We start from the raw sequence: 8260 nt of genomic DNA on the forward strand, positions 1-8260 counted from the left end.
AACTAAGTGCAACATTTGGGATCTAAACATTTTAGCAGTATTGAAGCTAGATATCTCACTAATACGTTGAGACTGTTTACTAATTAACCCGTCATGAAGTGAATTATCAGAGCATCCCTTTCTGTAAGAAATGGCCATGAGAATAGTGGTGAACAGAACAGTAAGGAAAGGTCCATTGTGTGTTTGAATAGATGGAGGGAATGGAATGAGATTCATCTCTCTTTTACTATTTGATTTGATTTTGAACCTAAATCAGAGCATAGCAAACTTTAAAAAGATAAATCTACTAATCCAAGCACTCAGGAGATCGATGCAGGAGTGTTGCTGTGAGTTTGAGACCAGACTGGACTACACAGTGAGTTCCAGGTCAGTCTCAACTACATTGTGAGACCGGCAAAACCCCCCACAAAAAAAGATAAATCCAATGGCAACAAAGGTGGAGGAGAAAATTGCAGATTAGTTCACCTAAATTTGCTGATACTACTGAAAAGTCATTGCTCATTCCATGCAACTCTTGCTATTGTACATAGCATAATTTTACAATAAGACAAATTAATATAATTGCAATAAAACATATTAGAGGTAGCACATATATATGGTATATATATATAAATGTTCATGTGGGGCATATAAAATATAAATAGCTGGAGAAAAGAAAATGAAAATACTTTCACTGCCATTTAGAATCACATCACAATGCAATGATACTTTGTGTCATAACTGCATCATGTGTTAAAGTAGTAGTGGCCTTTTCTTCTTGTTAGAACCAATTTTGTGCTGACTCTGCAGAAACATTAGCTGGATATCATGAACTTCGTATTGGAAATGACCTTGACCTAGTTTAGGCTTTTTCCATTCTAGAGATTTTGTATGCCACTTTAAAATGCACATTTCAAAAATATTTCCTTTCCAACACAAGCTATACTTTATTTAATTTAGAATATTCAACTCTATGTAAAAAAGTCAGCAAACATTCAGCAACTGCAATACTTAAAAATTGAATATTTGAGTATACCATTTTCTTCTTCTCCCAGCTTTAGCTATGTCCTGTCTTTTCTGTGACATTATCGAGTCTTGCAATATTTAAAAGAGGAGAGATGAATTTGTTCCAAAACCTACCTATTTAATCCTTAGAATGCAATATGTGCCTTCTCTATTAGAGGTGTGTAAATTATGCTCAGGCAGACTAATGAAGGATTCATGTGAACAGAACTAGCCAGTTCGTGTGAAAAATTACAAAAATTACAAATTAAGGGATGAGAATAGCCTGTAAAAGGCTAATATTTTAGCTTCAGAGAATAACCTGAAGCCTGAGAGGGCAGAGAGAGAAGAAGACCTGTATGTCAGAGACATATGAGCTTATATAAACCTCACCCTTTTCTTATTTATAATCCCATTCCTTTCAACTATTCACGACAGTGCTTGCATTAAGGTGAGCAACCACTATGTGGGTATATGAAGCAAATGGTGCCCAAGTGACTTGAAAATATTAATATCTCTCCAAAAGAATAAGTGCATGTCGTCAAAGGTGCAGTGAACTTTTACTCAGGGACTTCATTCCTGGAAGACTCTGATAGTTCAAAAGAATTATAGGGCCAAATTCTGATGGTGTTGGAGAACAGCCAACTTGGAAATTGATCATTTAAGAAAATGTGTGATCTTATTTAAGATAATAGTGCAAGCACTTATATTAATACCAGTATGTAATAGCTATAAATACTAGACAGGAAAACATTGCTTGAAGTAATATGTAAAGGAGCTGAAGGAAAACTCAAATAACAAAATAATAAAATAAATATTAATTTATATTAAATGGAAAATTTTGTTCCTATGTTTAAAAGAATGGGATATAAATGTGACAGAATTACATAGTACAAAAATAATAACATCATATTTAATACATTTATCAGCTTAATAGACTATACAAGCAATTTAAGAATAATAGTTTAGTTGACAACAAGCCAGAATATAAATATGGGTAATAATTTACTTTCACAGGGTGGAGTGCAATTATATAGTCTGAGCTAAAAGTAATATTCACATATCTTTCCAAGTAATACACTCTCAATTTTCCTGAGAATATGATTGATTTTTGGGAAATTATTTAACATGTGTTCAATCCCAAACTTAAAGGAGTATTTGACACCAAAATATTTTGATACCAGCCTTTGATCAGTTAACATATAAATTAATATCTTGCAACAGCTTTTTAAATGGAATCGTGAAGTTTTTACCTTGAATTTTAGTTTGTAAAATAGTTGAAAGCAGAGTTTAGGATTAAATTATTCACACTTTTGGTATCTCTCCTCCTAGACATGTCCTTGTTTTCCCCAGTTGTTTTTACTCCACTCTAGGGGATGACCTTTACAAATTAACTTGTTTAATTGATAGTATACAATGTTTCAGATTTCTTTTTCTAAAATCTTTGTAATTTCCAGAATTTCCATGTTTCATGAACTTGCTCAAGTCCAAGATAAATTAATTTCTATTTAATTCCAAAGAGCTAAATTATAATTCAAGGTGTGACCAAAATACACACCCGATGTTTAAATTAAAATTTTGTATTACAGTAAAAGACACACTGACGTTAATCTCCCTCAAATACACCCTGACGATCCAACCACACTTACCCTTGCTCTTCCCACTTTCTCAGGCAGATTGAAAAGCCCTATCTCCTGTCTGTGAGACCTGTGATAAAATATAGTGAATTCTGCTTTCAACTGCCAGCCAACTGAAAGGCCAGCTCATAAAAATGTGGTATGTTCTCATCCACTTTATTCACAGGATCTGTCACAGAGTCACTTCTGGCCCTTCTCCAAAGTAAAAATGACCATGAAAAGTAAGTATTTTGAATAGGTTGAAGACATCCGGTAGGTCAAGATAGTGCATGTGAAGACCCTCAAGAAAGAACATTTCCAAAAGAGCTTCAGAAAGTAGCAATAATGATGGGAATAGTGTGCTCAAAGTGAAAAGCAATATTTTGAAGGGAGTTAATGGCAATGTGTCTTTTTCTATAATTAAAAAAATATACATTCACTGTATTTGACAATCACTTCTTTTATACCTAGATATAGTGCAAATACTGTCATTGAACAATCAATGGGAAAACTATTCTGAATGGAAGGAATAATCAAGTGGACAAAAAGATAGGCAAATAAAGAATTAATTGAATGTTAAGGTATTTATCCATCCTATTTGTATCTAAATTTTTCTAATTTAATTTGGTTTAGTCACTAGATTAAAACATCTTTGCAGTTTCATAGGGGTTAGGAGAATTTTCTCTCTCTTTTGGTGTTTATAACTTTTACCATGAATTTGAAATAAAGTGTGAAGTGAGTATGTGGATTCCAAAATCAACTAGCACTTCTTATGTGTCTATATCAATAAATTGGTAATATTGTCATTAATTAAAGATAATTCTTTGTCAGAGAAAGGAAATCTAATCTGCAAGTTAGAGTATTTCCTTAAAGTCAGTGGAGAAATTAGTCGTGACAGAGGACCATCTCATGGAGCTCTTGATTAGTTCTTGAACCCATACCAGGTTAATACATCCTACAATTCTGTGCCCAGTTGGCATATGGTTTTAATTCTTATATAGCTCATTAAATGAGAACTATAATGACTTAGATGGCATTGGAAAAGCTCCTAGAAGTGTATTTCTTTAAACATATAATCAATTAACAATAATAAAATTTCCCGAGTGAATCAAATTTATGGATTCTTAAAATAACCTCACTTAGCCTGTGCAACATATGCAAGCATTCTTCAGAAAGCCACAGGATTTTCTATAGCACACTTAAACACATGCTGAACTTTACTGTATTTGATTTTAGAGTGTATCCTATTCAATGTAAAATATAAAGATAAATTTTATCAACTGGCCTCCAATTGTCTATTTGGAAAATTATCTTTGTATCTAACTTACAGTTAGTGAACTTACTTAAAACTGATGAACATTGAATGTCTTACTTAATGTCCACATTTTACCTGAAATCTATCAAATCTATATTCTCTGTTATAATTTTGCTAACAAATACTTAAATAATCTCACCATCCCAAAGGACAACACCAGGAATACTTATGAAATAAATCTGATAAGGAAAAGCAGACACTGTAAATAGGAATGATGTGTGCTTGGCTAAAAATGAGACTTAAGTCTGCAAAATGTGCACATGTTGATGTGTAATGATTTTTCTTAGGTTTCACTATGTGCAGAGTGTCAGAATATACCATTAAACTGAAAAGCAAGTGCTTTAAAAAAGAGGTGTGGCATTAATAGTGTAGTGTAGATTTTTAAAGGCAAAGTAAATCTCATCTATTAAATTATTTGCTATGTGGACTTATTTATTGGGAGTAAAAGTTAGCTGTCAGTTTGGCTGAGTTGGACAAGGATGAATTAAATTCCCCAGTATTGTAGTAACTGATTAAAGCAACAAAAATAAGATATACATCATCTGTCACAATGATGTAAGCAAGAATCTAAAACCCCAGAAAACAGACTTCTGCTTCTCCATTTTCTCCATGCAAGAGTGCTCTAGTGTAAAGTCAAATAGATGGATGCATGCTGGACAGCTTCTTGAAGCAACTTTGAAGAAAAGGAGCTGATAGTTTTATAGACCCTGAAGTTGAAGGAGGAAGAACACATGGAAGGGCTAGGTATGGAAAAATACTGAACAGTGAGAGTGGAGAAATACATCTTCAAATTTCTCTTTCTTCTCCCTTGATGATGCTTTAGCAGAGACACATGAAGAGGACCTTAGCCTCAAGGTCTACAATAAGGAGTCATTTGGTCTGGTACTATAGATGCTTGGTGAACCATGGCCATCCCAAGGTACCTCAGCCCTTGACTGCAACTCCTTTTGAAGACTACGGTGCATCCACTGCACCAAGTATGATACGGTAGAACAGCTTCTCCCTGAGCTGTGAGGCCAGCCTGCCAAAGCCTGTGCAATTGCCTATCATTATGCCTGCAAAATCACCTATAAATTGTTACTCAGTAGCCAACTCCTTTATATAAAAAAACTGTAATTTAAAAAGAGTTAATATTTAATATATTACTCCATTTAATATATACTCCATTGCCAAAAGTTATCTATTCTGCTTCCTTAGTTTCAATTACAAAAATTGTTCCTTATTCTGATTTTTTTTACTTTATTGTATTTGCAAATTCTCTTGCTTTCATGTACCTTACATTGCAAAAATTAAGTCAGGTCTTATTATGGAAACTGCCTATCCAATTCTAAGATCAGTCCTATATGTTACTGGCCAGAACTGATCACATGATATGAGACTAGGGGAAGGTTAAAATATGGAAATCTCATAGAATGAAAAATCTGTCTCACATCTGTTTATGTTGCTCTGAAATTTATATTAAGACAAATAAAAAGAATGGACATTTTAGCATGAGAAAATTATGAACTGATTGGAAATAGTTGGTCAAAATAGAATGTTTTGGTAACTTAGTTAATTATGAAAATATGTAGTATTTCTATAAGTGTTGCTTAAGATTTTATGAAATTTTTGGTGCACATAAGACTTCCATTTGGCTCGTGCCTGTAGTTTCATCAAAGGGCTCCTGTTAATATATACCACAGCTTTGGAACACAATGGCATACAAAGCTTTATAATATAACATAGAATCCACAGAAATTATATTTGTAGTTTAGATCATCCAATGTATATGTCAGTGTAATTTCAAGAATTAAAAGAATATAGTGCTGCATATTTAGGGAGACATATAAAAGTGAAATGTAGTTGATTATTCATGAAAACTTTATTAGTTATTAGAGACATGACCAATAATTTAGGTCTTTAGCTTCTCTGAGCTGTACTTTTCCCATGCCGACTCCTAATTAACAGTGCTAAACTGATATAATGTAAAAGGATCTTTTGAATAATGAAAAACACAGTTCTTGTAACTTACTTTACCAAAATGCACAATGCTACCGATTTTTATTATTTCGGAAATAATGAAATAACGTTTTGATTACAAATTCCACATTTAATATTCATTATATCAAGTCAAAGTGAAAACAACAAAAAATCTGTAATCAATATGTGGCAAAAAAATTCTTATGAAATATCGTCACCCAAATAATAATAAATACATTGAAATTTAAGTTGAAGAGGTGAAATGGTAAAAAACAAATGTGTCCCAAAATTTCAACAGTAGTAATGCATTCCTTATCCTTAATGTAAATTAATTTTAAATAATAATAGAAGATTTTACAACTAAACATAGTATCTTAAAATGTAAAATATTCACTTTAATCCTTTAATTTAAAAAGGCATCAATCGCTTCTCGGCCTTTTGGCTAAGATCAAGTGTAAAAAGGCATCATATTTATATTGAAGATTAAGACTGTTCAAACTGATTTAAGGAAACTCTATTTTTCATATTGAAATCTGACATAACATCTTCTTAATGGACTAGGTTGGATCCCTTCATTTAGATGTTCTGATAATTACATCACTATAAAACAATCTGTGATCTAAGGATGATATATTTTCTTTTAATTCAATATAGAAATTTTAAATGCAAGCTACAAATCAAAATTAGGAGCTGTGGGGTGATAAAAATTAGTTCATGTTGCAAAGCCCAATGTTACAAAGTGTGAGCTTTTCACATGCAGCTGTGTAAGTGAACAGTACACCTTTTATTATTGCCTGTAACATATTACCTATATATTTTTTCTTCTTGTGTGTTAAACATCATCATTTACACGAAGTAAAATTTTGGTCATTCCTGTATGAGAATATATTTTCATCATCCAAAATACTTTGATTTAAACCAATATTTTCTGCATCACAGTATTTCTTTAAAAGTGGAAAATTTAAAAGTGGGGATTTAGTTCAGAGGTGCCAGCCACTGCCTGCCTCACAAGCCCAAGGTTCTGAGTTCAATCCTTAATACCCCCCCAATAAGTAAATAAATAAATAAATAAAATAAAATAAAAGGAAAATAGTTTTGGGGATGGTGAGACTTGTCATAGGATAAACTTCCTCGTAAAGGATACATTCATCTGCTGTTTGTTGTTACCAGAGGGTGTTACAATATGATTGCCTAGAGATAATTTTTACAAGAAAAAATAATTCTTTGACAAAGTAACCAATCATAAAATGATTTGGGTAGTTGATAGAAACTTCTAATATTATATGTATAAATATGCATGAACATATATTGAGACATTAATACAATAACTTTTTGCAAAAAAAATATTTCCATTACCAGGCTAGTTTTATATCTAAATGCAATTACGTGTTCTCTTATTTTGCTTTAAAAGGAGAATTATTCAGCGTTTAATATTTGAGAATTTTTTGTCTAACCAATTACCGCCATTTGCCAAAATAAATTCAGCTTTATATTTCAGCATTGAGCTGGGTTAAAATTTTCATTGATAAGCTAATATAAATATAGTTAAAGTTCTCATTTTCTTTTGAAATGATAAACTATGGTTATTGGAGGTAGAAATGTAGTTTATTGAATAAAACACTAAAATATATAGTTTATCATTTAAAAAAGAGTAATCTGAACTTTAAAGGTGTTCCTATTGCCTACAAAGAAAAGGTCAAGCATTAACATCAAAACTAAAATAAAGTTGAAATATCTAATGTGCTATGCATTTTATTGACTATTTCACAATAATTTAATGCATTTGACTTCTGTGAAATTATTCATGTACAGTTAAAAATGTAATAGCTTTGATAAATCACACTCGATGTAGCTATATTATTGATTTTGTTAAAGGTGTTTTAAAGCATTGCTTTTCTGGGTCAAAAGGTCAATTTAATTTACATACTTAAGTATCATTTGTTCCAGACTTGGAAACATGTGAAATTCATTATAAAATGGAAGTAAAAAGACAAGCCCAGCATACACAACTCTCTTACAAAGTTATTTGAAAAGAAACCTCAAGTGATAGCTTTCCATTAAGAAGTAATTGTTTTTCCAAGATGATACACTTTAAATATTTCTCATCTTCTCCTATTTTAAACATATTGACCCTTTTTTAAGGAACATAAAAACATACCTTTAGTATAATAACCCAATAGATTAGAGTAAAGCAATTTGGTTTTGTAGATTCCAAGTCTAATTCATAAGAGCCCCATTTTCTTAAAGAGTTAGTCAAATGTAAATAAAATAAATTTACTTCAAATGTGATTAAACATATAAGCTGAGATTCACCTCATTGTAACAAATATTCATTTAAACCACATGAGAACTTTTTTTTTTTTTTTTTTTTTTTTAGCGAGGGTGTATT

General features: G+C 31.6%; 1 pseudogene; it reads left to right on the top strand.

Moving 5' to 3' along the window:
* Positions 1–6293: 6293 nt before the first annotated feature.
* LOC117283304 lies at positions 6294–6445 on the top strand (annotated as a pseudogene).
* Positions 6446–8260: the final 1815 nt, after the last annotated feature.

This window comes from Fukomys damarensis, unplaced genomic scaffold, assembly GCF_012274545.1.
Source record: "Fukomys damarensis isolate Sample0158 unplaced genomic scaffold, DMR_v1.0_HiC HiC_scaffold_24, whole genome shotgun sequence".
Classification (NCBI taxonomy): domain Eukaryota; kingdom Metazoa; phylum Chordata; class Mammalia; order Rodentia; family Bathyergidae; genus Fukomys; species Fukomys damarensis.